At 39.3% G+C, this 21,981-nt stretch overlaps 1 protein-coding gene across 4 annotated transcripts in view; it reads right to left on the reverse strand.

Annotated features, from left to right (window-relative positions):
• LOC150086840 (uncharacterized) overlaps positions 1–21,981 on the reverse strand; it is a 293,238-nt gene that overhangs the window by 111,186 nt on the left and 160,071 nt on the right. The window contains exon 1 of one of the 4 annotated variants that reach the window (XM_090371611.1): positions 3,374–3,691. The exons of the other annotated variants lie outside the window; for them this stretch is intronic. The gene's annotated coding sequence lies outside the window, so the exon portion shown is untranslated. Of the gene's footprint in view, positions 1–3,373; positions 3,692–21,981 lie in introns of those variants that run through there. 4 annotated transcript variants of the gene reach the window in all.

Consider the following 21,981-nt stretch of genomic DNA (forward strand, 5'->3'; position numbering starts at 1 on the left):
TTTTTTCTTGCATAAAACTTTTAGATTTCGTCATAATAATTAACTAGATTGAAAATTAACAAGAATTCCCCTTCACGAACCCTTATTGATCCATTAAGGATACCATTCCTACATAGATGGTCTTATATTGTATCCTTAATCACAGATTCTATTATCTTTCCCACCACTGAAGTCAAATTTACTGGTCTACAATTGCCCATCGCGTCTTTCGCGCCTACTTTGTGGACTAGGGAGACATCGGCGCTTCTCCACTCCACAGGAACCGTCTCAGAGTCCAATGACGAACGCATTAACATCCCCAGCAGGATGATGCACTCACATGCGTTGTTTTAATATAACAAGATGTATATCGTCCATTTTTAAAACCTTAATTTCGTTCCGCTTCAGAAGGTTTACCAGCAAACACCTGCCATCGGGTACGGCAGAGTGGTTATAATCATCGTCCTTCCACACTGAGTGGACATAGCCCGAGTTCGAATCTATCAATTACGCGAGAAATTTTTATGGGCTTTTTTGATAATATGGCTAAGTTATTCGGTTTCAGGCGAAGGTCGCATGGTTTCTCCTCCGGAAAACTGGTTTTTCGTCCTGTAAATACTAAACCGACCAATAAAAAAGCAACTACACACACCCACCTGCCACGCAAGACCAATATGAACAGACTTTTGTCCGAGATTGTTATAACACTTAATTTACAGTAGTCTGCCTTCTTGTTAATGTTCCTTGGTGATTAGAACGGTCTTTCAACTGTAGATTGTTGAGAAGTACCTATTCAACTCGGCTGCCACTTCTGCTGGGGTTTATGACTTTCCCACTTCGATCAAATAAGGGATCTATCTGGTTCACTCGTTTCTTATCTAAATTCACGTAAAAGGGAAAAAAACTTTTTTTTTTTTACGAGTATCTTAAAAAAATCAGTCTCGCGATAGTATGTAATTGTCCATTATTTTTTCTTTTGCTCAATTACACTCTCTCTTATCATCTCCTTGAGAATCTTTCTTTTGCATAATTTCTCCACTGGAACAAATGCATTTGTAGCTTCCAAAATAAATCTCTCAAACATTTCCCATAATGATCCCGAATCCAACAACTGTAAGTTGTTGGATATAGTCAACAAACACCAAGGAATACTTCAATTCGCCGAAGTCCTCTCTCTTGAAATTGCAGCCTTCCCGTTTTCCGTTGACCACAGAAATCTTTTGGACACTACACATTTTATAACATTGTGGTCATTACTCCTAAATGGTAAAAAAAATTTTTTTTCATTGTTAACATAGAATTTTAGCTATTTTTGCATTGTGGCTCAGCTATTTTCAACTGACTACGGTGTGCTAATGTGATCGCCATTGTAGTGCACAAAATGGTGCCCCTCCTGTCCTTTTTTTCTGGATCCGCCACTGTTGTACAGAATTGAGGAACACACGGTTAAACAATTATTAACCATTCCATATCTAGATCGTTTCGCAATAAGAAAAATGTGACTTTATCCCTCTTTATTAATTTATTTATGTTTTTATTTTATGTAGCTGCTTTTCACTGTGAGGCATGTATGATTGCTGTTTTGTAGGTGAAAATAAATAAGGCGTTTTTAAAGAATAACAAAATGATAACGACTCTAAAATTATAAGGTCAAAGTTCAATCGGAAAATGAGCAAAATACGAAGTGAAATTGGGATGAGTGATTAGAGTAAGAGGGGAAAAGTAGGATAAAACAGGTCCTAACATAGAAACACAGAAATCAATCTTTAAATGTTATTTATTTTGTTCGTTCACATGAGTTTTAGCATCCCGGTACAATTTCATACCTATTTGTGGCGAATAGCTCTCTTGTTTGCTTCTAATCGCAAATTACCTTTCAATTATTTACAAATAATTGAAAGGTTTGAAAATTTCATAAACTTTTACATTTAAAACATCTTTCGATGGTTACCACTTTTAACCTTGCATTCACTCCAGCTGAGGATGGATTTATGACAAAGTTGGAGATGTACGGTATTCTGATTCAATATAATTACTGTCTCTCAAGCCCTTTATACTTTACTATGCGGTTATCATCTGGAAAAAACCACTTTACTCATGAGTATTCGATTTCGATCAAGAGGGGAACCGAAGAACAGTTGCAGGGAGCCATTTATGAATCTGCGGATCCTATAAAAAATATTTACACACGGACCCAGAGGGTACCGGGGGAAAAAAATGAGGCAATTTTTAGTAAACAAAAAAAAAAAAAATAGTACAATAATGACTGTACCATGCATCGTGGTATAAAGCAACCGCTTTAAAAAAGGCGAATTTTAAAATATTACCTGTTGATTTACAAATTTAAACCAAAAGATAGTCAATATATAAATCAAAATATAATTAATATGTAAATAAAAAGATAATCAAAGTTGTGTATGTAGATATTTTGATCTATATACATAATTGGAGTTTTTACCAAATCGGGAAAGTCTGATACTATTACTCTAAATTTACTTGAGTTCTAAACAATAATCTCATTAATGCAAAAGGCCTTGAGACGGGAGTTGTTATGGGGGCCTTGACAAACGGACCACAGACGTCTTCGAATTCAGTAAGATCTTACTGGTCAAGATGTGAATTCGAGTCTTGTGGGAGGGAGGGAAGTATCCTCTGTCAGAACACTTTGGGACAGGAGGCACCAGCTGAATGGTTCTCTGGTGTTTTGTCATTGCAACTGTTTGTACGATTCCTTTACAAAAATAAAATCAATTTTCTGTTTATACTCCGGTATGGCCAGGCAGGATCAGAAGAGTTTACAAGATAGAAAGCTACCACAAGAAGGAAAGATATAAAAATAAAATACAAGACGAAGAGAGAAAATGTAAAACAGAAAGAGATACACCGTATTGAGCGGTGTATCTCTTTCCACGGTCAATTCAAACGCTTGTACTACATCCTCACGTTTAACCACTTGGTTATTTTCAGTATTTTAAAAAGCAAGTTTGTTCACTAGTTTTATGGGAACAGATTTTAGCGCATTAAGCTTTTGCTAGTTCTTTGATAGAATTAAAACCCTAACGAAGCAGCGCATACTGACATCCCTCTCCCTTCCATATGCCAGTAATGGCATGCAAAATGCCAAAACAATAAACCACTACGAGTATGTTACGAGAAAGGGAACTACAGTACAACAAACAGTTCTTTTCGGTGACATCAACGTCTATAGACATGAAGAACAGAAAAGAAAAAACAGGATTCTGCCAACTGTTTCTCCTAAACATACACTTTCCTTTGTCTACGCAGATTCCCCCAGAGAGAGGGGGGTGGGAACAAAAAAGTATCTATTCCACCGCTTATCGATTTTGCATTAATAAACTCACAGAGGGCGCTGCAGCATAAAAATTATGCTTACCTTGTCAGCGAATTCCACGGATACGAGCTGGCGAAATGTCTCCGCATCAAAGAACACCTCTAGATATCGAAATGCACGTGCATCCACATACTTAGTGGAGTACTCCGAGTCCCTCGAGCAAACACTGAACCGACACCTAAATTAATCGATGTTCATCTCCGACATCCCACAGTGCAAAACCAGTTCGGCGGGGTGGGCATATTCACTGTTCAACTTCGATTCCGCTATAGGTGTGGAAGGAACCGAAGACGAAGCTTCTCTGTCGCCAAGAAATCAGTCTCTCTGGTCACTGCCGTCCTTCACGATAGCGCTACACACACGCATACCCTCGCGCCAGCTACGACGGTTTAAAGCGAAGCGTCACGTGACGATGAACACACCGCAGGCCGCGACCCGCCATCAACAGCCATGATGGAGAGCTCAAATTACCCACCCACATCGTACTGCTCCTGCGCACGCTACACGTGACGGAGCCGGGTCACCGTCACGTGATGGCTACGAAAGTTTCTCCTTCTCTGGCACCCTGCCAATACGAGTATCGATCCGAGATGGAGAATCACACTCTGAAGCACGCGAGTCCAAGCCACCGCCGAATTAAAACACTACGAGCGCTTGCCAACAAACTGTTGGAATACCGAAGGAACAAAGCTACTGGCAAAGGTGACTCTCACCGTGTCAAACCCCGGTCTAAGAACACCCACAGCCTTTTGATCACATGTCGGAAATGTTCGCCCCAATTTGACGCATCAATCATCACCAGTTCTGTAGTATTTGGCTACTATGCTGAGTCGGAAGACCTTACCAGATGGCTCCTCTTAGTTCTGCCACCTTGAAATTCCTGTTCAAGCGAAATGTTTTTCTGCGTAATGGAATACATTTGCGCCAGTTCTAATTTACCTCGAAGTGTAAATGAGTGGAACCGTTTACAAATTCAAAAAGGTATCCTCAAGATTTAAATTTAAAATTACCTCCCCGTTCCTCGAACTACTACTTCTGTTTTTTTTTTGCCCTCTCCCTCCTACTCATATCTTTAAACGGGAAAAACTTCAGGTTCTAATTTAACAGTTCTAATGCTAAAAAGAAACCAGTTCAGTTAACGAAAAGTTATTTCGGTATAATTTTCTTCAGATGCAGTTACGCTCCAAGGAACTGAATATTTATTACTCATGTATAAGGATTTTGCGTGGTTCCAAAATTAAAAGGAGCCAACGGTAATGTATTTATTGAATTAGAAAAGTAAAAAAATTAATTATTCTGGTATAAAATATTAAAATATTATTCCACATAAATGTGTATGTGTGCAGGTTTCAATTTGTGTGGAAAACAAAAAGCCCAATGTATATGCAAAATCTGAGGAATTTCTATTTGTTTTCGCCTCCACCCCTCCCCCATTTATAAACCTGGCAGTGGAAGGACCGAAGATTAATGAGGTGTTTGGGACTCCTAAAAACAAAGGATGAAGATAAGAAAACAAACAAATTGTACTTAAGAATGTATAGCGGTGTCTTTTTCTTTGAATCCACGCGCGCGCACACAGGAATAAATTAACAATAAGGACATAGCCGTTTGTCAGTGGAATGCTGGAAATTGCTAAGAGTAAAAGAATACTTACAAAACGGCTTCTTATATATAAAGAAATCCATAGACTTTTCGATTAGCTAAAGAGGAAAGTATGCGTCTTTAAAAAAAAACTGTTGATGCTTTTGGATGAGAGCTCAGCCATGGATGCAGAAAATTTGGAGGAGCCTCGTGGATTATGCTCATCGTTACAGGGTGCTGAGCAAGTATTGGCAAAATGCCCCGAAACGATTCACTGGCCAATGTCGAAGCAATTTAAAATAAAGTCATTAATGGCGATCATAAAAAGGGGTCCCCGTGTTCCCTCCCTTCTCATGGGTGGAGAAATACTTTCTTTTGCAGCCTTTATCTTCTTTGCTTGTTTGAAGGAAATGTTTTTCTGCGCTAACAACGGTGTCGCGGCTGAATGACAGTTATAAATTTTAAGGATATCCCCGCCCACCTTTCTCTGGACGATTCATGGTGAAACACAGTCTATACATCTCGTGTTGTTCCCAAATAGTCAGAAACGCGCGTTTAAATCACTTTGTACTGTCAACAAGCGCTCTAGTTCCGAACCCACTCCAACAATAAGGTTGTCCTCCAGCGCGTGGTTGGCAGATATCCAGAAAAAATAACAGATCTGAGAAATTAATTGTGTGTGCGTGTGTCTTGTTCCTAGAAAGAAGCGTTTCATCACATTTTGGTCTCCCGTGTGTGTGTGTTGCATTTTTAGAAAGCTGAGAACGTTCCTTTTCAGTCACTGGTCCGCGTTAGAGCCTTACACTGCCGACTCGGATGCGATTTTAAAATGAATTTGTGCAAAAAGAGTTGAAGTTTTATCGTTAGGTCAGTTACCCAAATTGGAATGCAGTAACTAAGCCATTATTATTAGTATTAGCACAAACTTAAACTAATGATTAATTATAATAGGAAGAAAAACAACAGGCGGCTCAAGGTTATTCCCTATACATCTTCCATACCATTAGTACGGAGTGGAAAGCCAAATTAAGTACCTTGAGCCATCTGTGGCGTTCCTCCCTAATTTAGATATGGTTAGGTTCCTTTTACACTCGTATTAAGTTGTCCTGGCGCAAAAAATCTACCAACCAAACTATGAATATAAAATAATATGATAAAATGTGAAATACTTGCTATTAATATTACTGTGTGGTAACACAAAGAAAGAGCTGATAATCAGAAAATGATAATGAATGGAATGCACGAGGTAAACTATAAATCGATGCGAACGAATATGAGATTTATCATGTCAGAGATACGTTTCCACGTATTTAAATTTGATGTAGGAATACTTTCAAGGTCTTCTGAGTTAGTCTGATGGATAAATAAATAAAATAAATTCTGTTTATAATCTGGGACGACAACACACTCAGAAGAGTTCACAAGATAGAATACAAGACACTCCAGTGACTGCTAAATACGGTGCTGTGTCTTGTATTCACTCAAAGCACGTGTACGTACGCACCCTCGTGCTTGACCACTCGGTACATGATCTTGGCTTGCCTCTAAGACACTTATCTGAAAGCAATCCTGTTTCTTATACGCTGCCACTCCAAACTAGCACCTCACTAATGAAGATAGGAAATGCATCGTGTGGAAACGTAACTTGAATTCTTTGACTAAGCCTGCACTGCAATACTAGTATGTATTGCATTTATATTAAACGCGATTCTCGTTTTAAGGCAGACCAACCTAATTTTAGCCAAAAGAGTTATGGCCTTCTTATTAGTTACAACACTGGTGCATTTCCAAACTTCAGAAATATTTAGAATTAGTGAGTGGCACATTACTAGCAATTAGCGAAGATTTTGCTCAACTGAAACGGTATACAGTGGCACCGCGTTCTTCACCGTTTAATGTATATCCCACAGTACTCGACGTGCCTTCAGGAACCTGCAGAATGAAATGTGAATACCAACAGCTGTCGAAGTATTGTGGGTAATGAACCAGAGAACCGACTATCACGAACCAGATACGTTGCGGTCACAGTGATTAATATTCCTTTCTCAACTACTTAACACTAACTCATTATTCGATCTCCTCTCACTCTTAACAACCTACATGTATATTCGTGTTGTTAAATTCAAGCTCGCTGATTATTCGATACTACTTTGCTTACAATTAATCGAGACAACATTCGGTAAAACAAAAGTCGAAACGTTGCTTATCTATTCCATAAATTCGATTCACCAGTTACACTGAGTTTTACAAGAGTGAAAGCGACAAAAAAAAAAAAAAAAAAGAATTGCGCAGAGCAGAATTCAGATTACGGTCGTGCGCGAATTTCTGATGAACTCTTAAAATGTTCCCAACCGCTGCACCATATTAAGGGTCCGCTAATTTCAATTTCCGGTTTTGCGTTCATTTGGGCTGATCATTTCGTGGAAGAAATGTTTTTCTATGTCTTCTTCATTATATCTCAAGAAATCTTGCTTCAAGGATGGGATCCTCCATGGCATGAGAAGTCAGTCCACTTCTACACCTTTATTTCTTTTAGTCTTGCTTTATTTCTTCTACCGTCTAACTATTGGAGGGTTCATCTGCTCTTCTATTCTTTCTTACCTCTCCAGCTTCCAAACTTTACCTTCTATAGCCTTTTCATTTCATCCTTATTTGGGCTCTCTCGGGTCTTTTGCCCTGGGTTAGTCTAGCAGGTGATAGTAGACCCTGGTCGCCTCCGCGTGGCGGGGATGGGGGGGACGTGGTGACCAGGTGTTTATACTTCCCATCTGCGAAGAGCTAGGTACTGGCCGACAACATAACAGCACACAATATCACTACACTTACACATCTAATACACTACATAAAAATTGCCGGTTTTGGCGTAAGCTTTTACAAGAGATGTGCAACGGCGGCTAATGGGGGAACCCTGGGATCCGCCTCAACAACACATGAAAATCCTCCTGTCTTCGCACGCGCCTTTGTCTTTTACCTTAAAAATACACCCGAATCTGGGATACAGTCAGAGGGAGCAAGAGGATCCTTCTTAGTGCATCGTCGGGCTATAATCCATAAGAGAAATTACGCCATCCATTTCTCTTTTAACAAAAATTACACCTATTAAAAAAAGGGTAAAAAGGTAAAGTGCAGCCATTATCAACCCACTGCAGGATGGAAGCCTCCTCAACGATTCATGCTGAGGGAAATGGACCATAATCTGCCACGCTGGTCCAGCGCGGGTTGGCAGATCGACCGTATTCAGCAGTCAGGGGCTTGAACCCCGGTCTACTCAAAGAGCGTGTGCTACTGCACTCCCGCTCCTGCCCATATTCCATAGCAAAGAATCCTTTGTAGGGTTCTTTGTGTGGTGCTGCGGGTACTGATGCCTGTGATGTTCCCGCGTTAAATGTATTAATTGAGGACGAACCTCAATTACCTCGGGACCAATATTTTGATCAGGCACTTCCCCTGCATAAACATGTAATCAAATCGCACTCACTATTTGTAGAAAATTTCTAGAAAGATTTCATTTTTCTTCTAATTAATTGCAGAGAATAAACAGATCAGCCAGGAGATATAACCAAGGCAGGAGGTACTTAATATGTCTGGATTTCGAAATAATTGTCCGTGAGAAAAGAAGAGAGGTTACTTATACGAGAAGCAGACGGTATAATCTCTAATTAAAGCAATACTCAGAGGAATAAGAAAAAATCTAAGACATCAGACTATCGAAGACGGGTTTGCGAACATAGTTAACACGAACAACAACGAGCACAATCTAATCGACAATTTCGCCAAAAAATAACTTTAAAGCATCCCCGGCATTTAAGGGAAATAAAAATGCAAAAGCAAAGCACTCTAATCTATCGCAATTTCCTTTATACGTCCACTCTTTCGATTAATCACCACGCATTTGGATACCTTATTTGTTGCTTACCCCCGCCTATAATCTGAAGTAGTACCAAATGGTAAAGGATGACTGGACGTTGCCATTCCGCTATCCTCCAATCTATGGAATATATACATGCATGCCTCTACTTCCGGTGGTTAGACTTACGTCGATTCGATTTACATCGATTCGCATTTACGTCACTAGTGAACTGCCACTCGCGTTATTATTCCAGAATTTCATCGAACAGTGCAAATGCAACACTGAAAATGTATGTATGAAAATCATTTTAAAAGAATTTTTAAAAATATTTTTACGCACGATGCAACGCAGTTCCGTTTCCCGTTCTGCATATAAAGAAACACGAGTCACGCAGTGGTCGTGTTTCGCATCTGCGTATAACGTTTTTTGTATTTCGAAGCATTTTTCATTTACTTCATCATTAAAGGAAAGGTCAGTATACTCGAGTAATGAACGTTGTAAAGAAATGAGTTACATATACACAAAAGTGAAGGGAAAAAGTGATAATGTTTTTATAAATTAAGGAGAAAAACAATAGGTGGTTCAAGGTCTTTCCATTGTCTTACCATTCAATACTAACGCTACGGAAGAAAAGGCCTAGTGATTGCGGACTGTCCAAATAATTATAACTGCTTGCATTAGTTATAGTGAGCACTATTACATACTTTACGTATGACTGATAGTCAATTAAATATGCTATTTGTATTTTTTTTTTTTTTTATGAAAATCCCAAGCACAAAAAGGTATCAGAATTTACTTACTTAGTACCGTGCATGGGTGTCGAACGATGAAAAGATGAAAGAAGATACGTGTTAACATTAAACTTGAATTTCTGTATATTGAAATTTTCAGTATACACCGAAGAGCCAAAACTTTATGACCAGCGAGTCGTTATTCAAATCGAAGCAACTGCAGGTGAACTACGGCGCGTGACCGGGCCTGATACTGAGCTTCATTAATCGGTGTTACTCTCGTTCTTCAGATGGGAAAGGCAGCGGGCTTAAGCGAGTTTCACAAAGGCCAAATTGTAATGGCCAGATGACTGGGTGAGGGCATGTCCGAAACGGCACGGCTGGTGGGATGCTCACGGTCAGCCGTGGTTAGTAACTAACGAAAGTGGTCCGAGGAGGGAAAACCTACGAACCGCGGGAGAGGTGTTGAACGACCACGGCTCATCGATGCTGCTCTTCCGGATGGTACGTGGCAACAGAAGGGCGACTGTGGCGCAACACAGTACATCGAACCATGCTGAAAATCGGGCTGCATACCCGCAGGCCGCTCCGAGTGTCCATGCTAACCACGGTTCACCGGCGACAGCGCCTATAATGGGCACGCGAGCATCGAAACTGGACCTTGAGTGATTGAGAGAAGGTCGTCTGGTTCAATGAATCACGTTTCCTGTTGCACCATGTGGACGGCCGGATACGTGTGCGCCGTTTGCCGGAGGAAGTGATGGTGCCTGGATGCACCGTGGGAAAAAAACAAGCCGGCAGCAGTGGTGTCATGTTTGGGCGATGTTCTGCTGGGATACCCTGGGCTCACTCATCCATGTGCCTAGCACCCTGACGTCTACCATCTACTTAAACATCATTGCTGACCAGGTACACCCTTTCATGGCAACGGTCTTCCCCTCTGGCGGTGGCATCTTTCAGCAGGATAATGCGCCATGCCAAACCGCCCGGATTGTTCGAGACTGGTTCGTGGAACATGACGAAGACTTCCAGGTATTGCCCTGGTCTCCAAATTCCCCAGACATCAATCCCATCGAGCATCTGTGGTTTGTGTTGGAACAGCAACTCCTATCTCCGGCGTCTCAACCACGGGCCTTACAGGAGTTAAAGGATCTGCTGATTACGTGTTGGTACCAGATACCACAAGACACATTTAGAAATCTTGTAGCGTCCATGCCGCGCCGGGTACGAGCTGTTTTGGCTGCAGATGGAGGACCAATATCATATTAGGTAGGTGGTCATAATGTTTTGGCTCACTGGTGTATAAATGTGAAGAGAGGCTGTTCCAGAAAATGAAGTCAAAGGAAGAAATGAGGAGGAAAATAGTTGGATTTGTGGACAGTATAATTATTACAATTTTCCTTATGAATTTAATTAACTCATTATTTAATTAATTAATTAATAAAGATAGTTTAGAGTCTCTTGGTTCGATTGGGGAATTTCCCAACCGGACGAAGAGACTCCACTACGACATTAAGTTAATTAGAATACACTGTATTGTAAATAATCAAATATCATTATAAGATTGAAAAATTTGTAGTACCACTGAAATAATGTTCTATCCCCTACAGGCTTGAAGACGGGAAAGAGAGTTCCCGAAACGTAGCCATAAGTAGTTTAAATGTTTGGCATTGAGGGGGGGGGGGGTTCAATTCCTTTAAATTGTATAATTTCAATAATAAATTATTAATATACCATTTGATATAATAGTGTAGTGTATCAATTCATTAACATAATAATGAACAATCACATGCATCTCCCCCTCTACCATGTAATTAAATATGCCATTTGTATTTGTATCTATAAGAAGTTGAATAACTAGACTGTCATCAGACACTTAATTTCCTATTACATAATTATTTCTAAGGAAAAATCAGTTTTAACTTATGCCACCATTACTATGACCATCACCTGCCGTAATGTTCATTTACTGTCTTTCGCTAGAATGCATCGGATCGATGGACCAGTGCGGAAGAAGAACTCTTTTCAGTTGAATCCACTGTTAACCCCTGAATATTAAAATTTGTCTGTAAGTGTGTATTCTTTGGTTAATTTGCCTGTTGCCAGAAGTAACCGTAGCAGTAGTTAAAAAAAAAAAAAAAAAAAAAAAAACTGGCGATCTGAAAGGGAGAGAAGAGGAATACCCCTTGGCTCAGACCAATCTAATCCTGCTACAGAGTGAAAATAGTCCATAAAGGGCATCTTCCCATCCCCAGCGGGAGGTATTCCTCAACTACGTTCAGCAACGGGAATCGAAAGCAAGCCGCCACTTGGACCCACTTGGGATAGCAGCTGCCTTATCCACCGCACTGCTTGCGAGGACTAAGTTTATTCAGCATTTACAACGCTAATGCACCAAATCACAGAGTTAGCTATTTGATCAAGTTACAGTTTATCGATCCAACCTGGTGTATCTCACGGTCACTTTGTTTCATATTCTAGCCTAACTTCAAAAAATGGTATCAAAGTATTGGCTGAAGGTAAAACACGATAAGCTGAAATTACAATAAAAATATTGTCTACCAAGAAGTTTTATAAGTAATAATCGAATTAAACTAAAATACGGGCATTATACCCAAATGTGTTGGTACTGTTAATATGTTTTTAAAAATAAATTGTCCATATTCTTTTAATGATATCAAGAAAAATTAATCGTATCTTTAATATGGTAATAAAATGTATTTTAAAAGTCGACTGTATTCAAGAATACTTCAGAAAACGTGAAGAAACATTTCGTGCGGTGAAAAGACCCTTAAAAACAAACAAAACTCATGTGGTTAACTTTATTTGTAATTTAAAAAAGATAACTGAGAATAATATAAAAAAAACTAAACATAAAAATAAATATTCATTAACTCTGCATATTTTCCACAACTGTTTGCTTTAAAACAACGTTATGCTTTAAAAGAATAGTTTTATTTTAATGGCACCACGAGACTATTTTTAAAATTAAAATTTCATTTTACAGTGAAAATTATTCGTCCTTGAACAGGACCAGAATTTCGTACGTGACAAAACACAAGTAAAGGAAATCTTCGTATTTCAAAAAGAAACTATATAAAAATATATTAAATATACAAGTTACATAAACAGTTATATTGTACACAATCTGAGAAAGTGTTAAATAGTGCTAATAATTTTTCATCCCAGTACATTTAGTGTACCAGTTCTATGATATACTAAAAATGCTATCTCTGAGATGCTTGACACAGGATCACACAAGCTTCTCTTATGACAACTGTTAGGATTATTATCGTCGTTCTGAGATGTTCACATTCTTGAATTGCTTTCTTGATGGAAGGAGATCTAGCCCATGCGATGGATGACAATAAGATGGCCAAATCAATTTGTTAGACTAAGTCAGTGGCATGTTGGTTAAAAATCAAAGAAAGCATAAGTGTTAGAGAGGCTGCAGCTTTTGTTCTCACTGTTTCCTCTGCATCAATTTCCAGTTAGTTGTCTTGGATCTCAAGGAGACAAATGGATTCGTCTAGTTTCTCCCTACAACTTTTGGGCAAGGATAGGACATCGTTTATATAGGGTGCATTCATTTTGCCGGTTATCAGCTGAGTGGAAGGACGTTATTTACAATAACGTATTATCTCCTTGGAGTAGTTGTGAGATTTGAATATAGGATTACTCTAGAAAAAGGGTCACCAGAGATCCTATTCTTCCACCGCATCATCCATCATTCCACCACTAGGAAAGTGGCTGATATAGGCAGCGAGCGCTGACAACCAAATGTGGGAAGGCGGGGGAGGGGTAATGGAGCAAGCACTGTTATACGTAGCGGATAGATATTTCTGTTTATACCTACCAAATATTGATGTATGGCCCACATCGCTGCATAAGACCTTGCTTTTGGCAGCGCGAAATGCTGTTGGAAAGCGAGACCCTCATCCCAGTTAGGCCTACATCAATATGGGATCTCACTTTCAGTACTGGTGACCTTTAACATCTGCTCTGAGTTAATTTTCAGGCGTTAGCACATATGCGTAAACCTATTGTCATTACCATGCCCGTCCCCAGTGTAATAACTAAATTCCTAGTGGGAGTTCAGCTATTACACTGCGGAGCCAAATATAAAATTTTAAAAAAATTATATTTAGCTCTTTTAGCAAAGTTTATTGAGCCATCCCAAAGTTCATTAAAGAAAGACCAATAGAATTATTTTCTATTGGTCTTTTTCCAGCAATTATTATTATTATTTCCACACATACGCTATTCATACACCGTATATTGTAGCTGAAGCACTAGATTATTGTTTGCTGCCATGCATTGATTGGAGGAATGAATGTGTAATATGGCGGTCTGTAGAAGGGTCTTTGTGCTCTTTTTGTTTTGTTTTTTCTTATAAATCGTAATTATTACTATTTCCTTAAGGCGTTTGAAATTTAATGCACTGTGCACATTAACTAACTTATTGAATGGTGATCTTAGCCAGTTTTTACTGATTAAATTCCAGGACTAGTGGAGATGGCCTTCTGTTGCTTGTATCCAGTGCTATCAGCTCTAAGCAAGGGCCCTGACCCTATACTAGTTCTTTTCTAAATATTCATTGGATTATAAAATATTAAATACGAATTGGCCAAGTGTTGTAAGAGTAAAGTTTCGAAAATGTTCTCTCCAATCGTGGGGAAAGGGGGTAAATGGGAAAAATAAATGTCTTAAAATATAAGTGGTCTAAAAAGAAAAAGCACGTATGTAACACCGCCCTCAGGGTGAATAAATACTGCGTCGCTATATCAGTTGCGATCTGGAATAAAGAAAGTCGCACGAGAGGCAAGAACCTCGTCTCCTCGAGCAGAGCGATGTATTTGCCCATCTGTGTTTACATGGTCCGGATCCTACAAATGTCATAACTTGACGTGCTATCCGGAAGCCAACGCAAGAGTGAGCGCAGATGAATGTAGCGATCACGAGCTGATAACGGCAGACCTTTGAACCTGCTTGAGCCCACACGAAGAGTATTCTTAAAAGCAACTCGTTGAATTTTTAAAGATTTCAAAGAACCTTCCAGCACTGTGTTAATGGTTCTAAAAGCAAAGAGCAAGGACTTAAGCTCTCGTACCACTTAAGGTGATCAGTACTTAAAAAGGTTTTTTCTTGAGCGTTAATTTAAACCCGGCTACATATCAAAGTAATGAATTTATTGCGCGGTAAACACATTCATATCGCGTGAATTCGATTAGTGTGCAATGATGGCACCCGAGAATATCATTATAAACAACAAAAGGAGTGAGAATTTCCAGCTTATATAACAGAGGCGTGCGTCTAAACTTTTGGGATAATATAAATCGTAGTTATTAAAGCAGTGTTTAAAGCAATTTTCCTGATCGCGAAAGAGTGGCGAATATAAAGACGTTATTATACCTCTTCGCTCTTTCGCACTTTTTCAAGCAACAAAAGACAGCGATTTGGAACGCGTTACGGTGCTCCTTTATTATCGAAATTTTCTCGAGATGGCTCGGGTCACAGAAGTAATTGTCGTCCATGGAATGTATCAAACGACAGCCTTTCTATTGCAAATAGAATTTCTCGGAATCAATCACAAAGCGATGCAAAGCGGAGAGTGGGAGTCTGCATCAAAAAATTGTTTCCCGTTCTTTGTGTGGCTATTAGTAATTACTCTTAAGCTTTTCTCGAACTACCGAAATGAAAAGAAGCATTTTATGAAGTGAAAAGCAATTTCGCTTTGCGAAAACTGAAAATAATGTGTTTAAGACAATCTTCGAGTGGTTTGTTGGTGACCGCGCACTGTGTTACGACGGAAAACAACGTTGATTATGCATTTCACACAATCTATCAAATGGTCAGCTGCCAGTAATTCCCAGCAGCACGCACACTGCGGGGATATTCGCGTGGATAGGCACTAACACGAAGGATCACTGCGCGCTCTTTATTCCGGTGCATCGTACAGGAATCTGGAGTTTGGATTCAAGCGCCGGAAAAAGATATTTCACTCACAGCCAGACTGAAATTTGAGAGAGATATCTTCGTATGGACTGGTACTATTTACATGTGTTTTTATTCCGAGACACGCACTGCCTGGAATTCAGGAAGTTCTCTCACAAAATAAGTCCTCGAATACGAAACGTACAAAATATTAAAGTATAACAGTTACTGCGTCACTTATAAGGAAGAAGGCCTTTGTTCTCTGAATTCATATCACTCTTTGAAAGAATTCGGAAAATGACAAAGACCGAAAATGCAAACTTTTAACATGCCGTGCTGTAAATGGTTAATTCAGCGATCGCGGAATGGTTGTTAATGTTTTCGATTGAACACACTATCTATATTTGTTGATGTGAAAACATCTATAGCGGTTCCTAACGATGGAATGTAACGGAAGCGTAACAGAAATGTGAGACGGAAATGACGAAAATCATGTCACATCCTAAATGACGCTAACTCAGTCACTAACGTTGATTCGGTAGAGTAAGTAGCGGGTGTGAGCATAAAACGTCACAATCATACTATTCTAGAACAGATTTCGCTAACCTCTGCCAAGCCAAGGATATTTTCGCATAAAATATATCTTTCGTGCGTACACATGCTTTATTTATTATTTTTTTTTAATGCGAATTCTATTTTTATGGTGGTCCTATATTAAAAAAAAACGTACCACGGACAGGGTTAGGAAACAGGAAGAAACTTAGAGATGTCGAAACAGCTAGTAGACTTTGTTCTTTTACACAGGTTTCGCGATTCACCCAGTGTTCTAGGAAAATTATGCGGTCTTAATTTGGTGATTTCATTTTTGTCACTTCCAGTCTGTGTTCGTAGGGATCAATTTGCATGTTGCGTGTGGTTATTGGAGGTTAAAATAACCTAACCACCACATAGCTCACGGGGTTGTTGGGGAAGAACCGTATTCATCTCCCGAGATCGGCTAACTCGGTTACGATTGGAGAGACCTTCAGAAATTCCTCCAGTTTACGTCGGGCCTCCAACCCGGAACTCTTCAAACGAATGACAGTGGGACTATGAAGTGTTAAATTATTAGAATTCTCACTTCTGCTAAGCACACCAGTGATGTTGCGTTATGACCACAGGATCAGAAAATATGCAAAAGTACTAACTGACGCCATCGGCTGACAAGTATTATGGAAAATCCCAATTATACAACATAAAAGGCTTGAGAAACGGTATCATAAAATCAGTGAAAGAAGTTTATGAAGGTTTAAATCCAGAATTGTAAAAGAGTGTGTGGAATCCGAGAGATCCATCTCCTTCCTCACTGTGGATCATCAAATCAGCGAACAGAATTCAGTAGATTGTTTTATGCAGACAGCTTCCCCCTCCCTCCTTTTTTTTTTTTTTTGGTTAGAGTATCTGTTAAAACAAATCTCGATGATCATTGTACCTTGGTATATATTAAAATTAAAATAAATAAGCTGTACATATTTTTATTATATTAAAAATTAAATGAACGTTTATCATATTTATAATAAACGTAATGTGGATGACGTTTTCAGAGTTTTTTTTTTTTTGTAAGAGAGCATCAAAGCATAACGGTATCACTAATAAAATAAATGTAAAAGAAAATAAGATACGTCAATTGTAATGCTGTGGGAGAAAAACAACCTACTCTAGTATTTCCTCATCTCCGCAAAAAGGCATGCGCCCCCTCTCCAACGGATGCATAGCCACCAGTTGACTATCACTAGTCGAAGCAGGGAGGCGACTAACAGCAAAAGGTCAGTTAGTGTTTGTACATTGCGTGTACAAGGGTGGTTCAGTAAAAATCTATATTCACAGAAACCTTTGCTGTACGCTCAATAACAAAACCACAAGCTGGATAGATTAGGTGTAATCTAACGGAGGAAAAAACTCGTTTCTACAGATATTATTTCTAGGCGAACAGGGATTTTTACTGAGCAACGCTCGTATTCTAAGCTAATTTGCATGGAAAATCCCAAGTTTACTGGAGAAGGAACCTTACACCTGAGACCGGTTAACTAAAATCTTGAATTATAAAAAAATAAAACTTTACAGCGAATTCCATCGACCCACTACGGAAATGGAACTCTGATCCCGACAGGATAGGAATGGGAGAAAAGAGAATTGATGGCTCCCCGACATTCATATTTTGAAAAATTATTGCAATGCAATATGTGGATTGGGCGAAAACTCTCAAAAGGTTAAACAAATAACGAAAAAAGAAGTTGAGTTTGAGAGGTTGAGCGCAGATGTACCGTTAGTTTAATAACGTTAAATAAACGGACATTAAATGTAATTTTATGTTACAAAATTACATATAATGGCAATTAAGTGTAAAATATAAAACTTTTCGCTCTAACCAGCGCGTTAGACCGGAATGTGCCTCCCTTGTTTAAATTTAACCCATGGCTATCATGTTTCCATTCTTCAAAGCTATGAAGACAAGTTTATATGATTGGTGCGGATGTTTGGTGAGTGGGAAACTACGACTAAAGCGTCATAATTTTACTCGCGTCTCTATCTGCCTCTGCTTTTGAGGAGCGAGCAGCCAACATTTTGTTGCAATTGGGAACAGTGGCAGTCCTAAGATTTTTATAAAGGGGGTTAAAGCAATTATTGGGGGATAAAGCTGTGTGTCTGGAAATCATTATGCTCTATATGAGTGTAAACGGTTTTGCCACATTGTTAAAAGCGATAAAACACAAAAGTGCATCTCTAAATACATAAAAACGTGATGAATGTTTAAATTGTTTCGCACTTCTTACACAGGTTGGTCCAACCATCTTCCGCAAAAAGGAGTGTGTCAGATGATTGTGACCTATGTGGGGCCGAGCAAGAACAACTTCCTCTCTTCGGACCCCGCAGAGACTGGACTGCCATTTCTTGATTATAGGCTTAACATTGTGTAGTTTATTTGTGATCTGTCCGTGCCAAGAATTTTGCCATTGGAAATATAATTTAGTGCATATTATTTGCCTGTAGTCTGTACAGGGGACGGGCAGGCGGCAGTTACGCAGAGGAATGGTTGATTTGGCAGCCGTATCAGCTAATTCATTTCCCCTGATCCAAATGTGGCTTGGGATCCAGCAGAAACAGATGTCAAATTCTGATTCAACGAGAGAAGCGCCTACGAATCCATGACAGGACTGGATGACGATTCTACCTCATCGATAATAAAACCTGTAACACACTTGACAAATAGAGATCACCAAAAATATGTATCATATAGCTTTGGAAATCTCCGTCTTTAATGTGATCGAGGGCTATTACTATTGCATGCAACTCTGCAGTATATATGGTAGTTTCTTGTTGGATACCATTGTGTGGGAAGTTATTTGGTTTTTGTTTGTTATTTGGTTTTTAGGAGCATTAGCAACTAAGGCCATATTGCTCCGGGATATGCGGTGGTCATTCCCTGACCTTTCCGCATCCTCCATATTTGGTGGTGACGGGCTCGAACCCCGGTCTAATCAAGAAGCATGTGCTACGCGCTGCTGCTCCTTCCCACCTGGCTACGGAGGCGCCTGTGTGGGAGGACAACAGCTGATCCCACATATGATTCTGACCTCGAGCCATCTGTGTAGACTGACAGCAAGTCAGAATACTGCGCTCGATGTGATGAAAAGAGTTGCTGGTAGACAGATGGTGGCGTAATAGCCTTCCTCAAATCTTCAGAGAGAGGTTACAGGATGCAAGCTGAGCATGTCAGGTGGAAGGAGCTGCTTGGTGATTGCGCAACGTTGTCTACCGTAATGTTTAGTTCACTTAACAACCCTTTAACAACCAAAGGGCGCCTCCGTAGCCAGGTGGGAAGGAGCAGCAGTGCATAGCACACGCTTCTTGATTAGACCGGGGTTCGAGCCCGTCGCCACCAAATATGAAGGATGCGGAAAGGTCAGGGAATGACCTCCGCATATCCCGGAGCAATATGGCCTTAGTTGCTAATGCTCCTAAAAACCAAACAACAAACAAACAACAAACAACAACCAAAGGATTAGTCTGTCGGTCGGGTGTTTTACAGAATTTTCCATCATGGATCAGAAACTGATGCCACGTGTTGTCCGGCAAGAATTTTTCAGTATAAAAGCGGACTTAAAATGTCCTTAAATGGAATTTTCAATTTAAAAACAACTGTTTCCGTCGAAGGGACGGTTCGTTTGAGTCAACGTAAGGACTTTGGACAGGAGATGTACGAAATGCTCCACTGGCAGTCCGGATGGCCTAGTGGTGGACTGGATCTAATCACCGAAGTACACTATCTCTAGCAGAAGAATAAATCTGAGAATCATAATAGAGTTTAAAATGGACAAGAAGTCGGTATAGATAAATAAGGGTACGGCGATCTGCACCCCCACGAAGTTGAAGAAAGGGCAGGAAGAATGTTAAGCCTTTTGACACATCATGTCCTTAGCTGACATATGGTGTAGAAATGTCACCATTTTTGTCAAAAATAAGTCCTAAGAATTTGACTACTCCTCCACCACTGGGATGTTGTTTTGCCCAACTCTTAAATCTGGGTCAGGATGAACATTACGTTTGCGACAAACGTGTACATAAACTGTCTTCTGTTACGAAAATCTGAAACCCATTAGCCAATGACGAAGATGTAAGGTGATCACCTACTTTTTGCAGTTGCTTTTCAATGACTAAATTGCATGAATGACAAAAAAAAAAAAAAAATGTAAAATCATCAACGTAGAGAGCATTGTTTACCGTTAGTGGAAGTTGTTTTTTGCTTTTGACGGCAAAGTTCTAAACGCGACACAGAACGGATCCTTGCGGGATTCCCTCCTCTTAGCAAAACACTCGAGAGAGCGCGGATCCTATAAGAACTTGAAATCCCTAATACCAAAGTTATGGAGTTCTTGCAATATGCCAAATGGACAGGCTGTGTGGTACGCTTTTTAGATATCAATAAAAGCATCACGAATGTACGTTTCGAGTCTGATTAAATAATCCAAAGTGAATCTGTTTCTTCGAAAGCCACACTGTCCTCGAAAGCAGATCGTTTGTTTACAAATACCATATAAGGCAAGCATTAACCATTTAATTATTTTAATTTAATTTCTTTAAACAAGCGTTACGGATGTATATAATATGACAGAGAAAGTTAACGTCCTGTCAAATAAGAAGCCTAGAAATTTGATTTAAGACCGAAAGGGATTTTGTGAAGACCCAATCGTAATTCAAGACCTGGATGTAATGATCGCATCAAACAGAGATGAATTGCAGCTGTTGGAGAATCGGTAGCCATTTTTTTTATCCAAATTTCCAACCTTTTTTTTATGGTACTCTGGTTCTATTAGGCGTATATTTTGAGATTGGTATGAGACAGCAAGATCTTCGCTGACGATCTTGCTGTCTGTGTTATGGTATGCTTTGTGATGTCGTGCTCCGTGGCACAGCTCCAGGGAAGAGGAAGTAATTCGCTGTAAAAGTCAATGAAAAAATTGGTGCATAATCAGAGAAAAGAAAACACCGATTAATACAACTGTTCTTAAGACAGGTGGCAATGCTTGAGTCCTTTCAATAGTGGTTCACCCAAGTCACCGAAAATGTCCAGGCAGCAATTTTCCAAGCTTTCGTTTTAAGGCGTACACGAATATAAATGTTGTTACCAAGGCATGTGGTCTTTTAAACTTTATGAAGGAAGAGTAATAACTCTACCGACATGGATGTAATTCGCTTATTTAAATCCGGCTAACTACAAAACAAAAAAATAAATAACTAACAAAACAAACTATAATCATTAGCTGCTGATTAAAATGATGCTGTCTTTTGGGTTTTGCAAAAGAGACAAGACAAAAACCAATTAGACCATGTAAACTACGAGAATGAACTCGGGAAGCAGAGTCATCCAGTCTTTAAATATGCTAAACAGCAAATCAAATTAATTCCTTAAATCTGTGTTTTTTACTACTTCATGGAATCAACTAATGAAATCCTTGAATAAACTTAAAATTACATCAGCTGTCAGGGCGCCAATTAATTCGAGAAAAGCAGTTTTCAAAAAATGAGCGAACGGGTTATATGACTGCCCTAAATTCACAAGCTCTTTAAAGTTTCTTAATTATTAAAAATTAATTGATATTCTTAGCGATTATAAATAAGAATATTAATGATTAACACGGCCTTATACCATTGTTTCTCCTCTTCAAAGATTCATGGCCGCATTAGTTTCTAACGATCTGTTCATTGGACAGACTTCACTGTTTTAATAACACGGGGCCAAAGGGCAACATTATAAGATGGCTGTTACCACCGAGCATTCATAGTGCAAAATTTAGAAGAATAAAAACAAATGAAGAAAATAAACAGTTTATAAGATGTACGAAATGCATAGTGGGAATTCAATATACAAACAGACCTTATGTAGGAAGAAATACAATGTAAACGCTCTTACCAGTATTCAATACTCATTTAGTTGTCCACCAGAAACAAAAACGTAGATGCGCACCACTGCCAATGTCCAAAAATCAGCAATGGAAGTAATTTACTTCGTAAAG

The sequence above is a fragment of the Mastigoproctus giganteus genome, chromosome 4 (genome assembly GCF_048544385.1).
Source record: "Mastigoproctus giganteus isolate SK-2022 chromosome 4, ASM4854438v1, whole genome shotgun sequence".
Lineage (NCBI taxonomy): Eukaryota > Metazoa > Arthropoda > Arachnida > Uropygi > Thelyphonidae > Mastigoproctus > Mastigoproctus giganteus.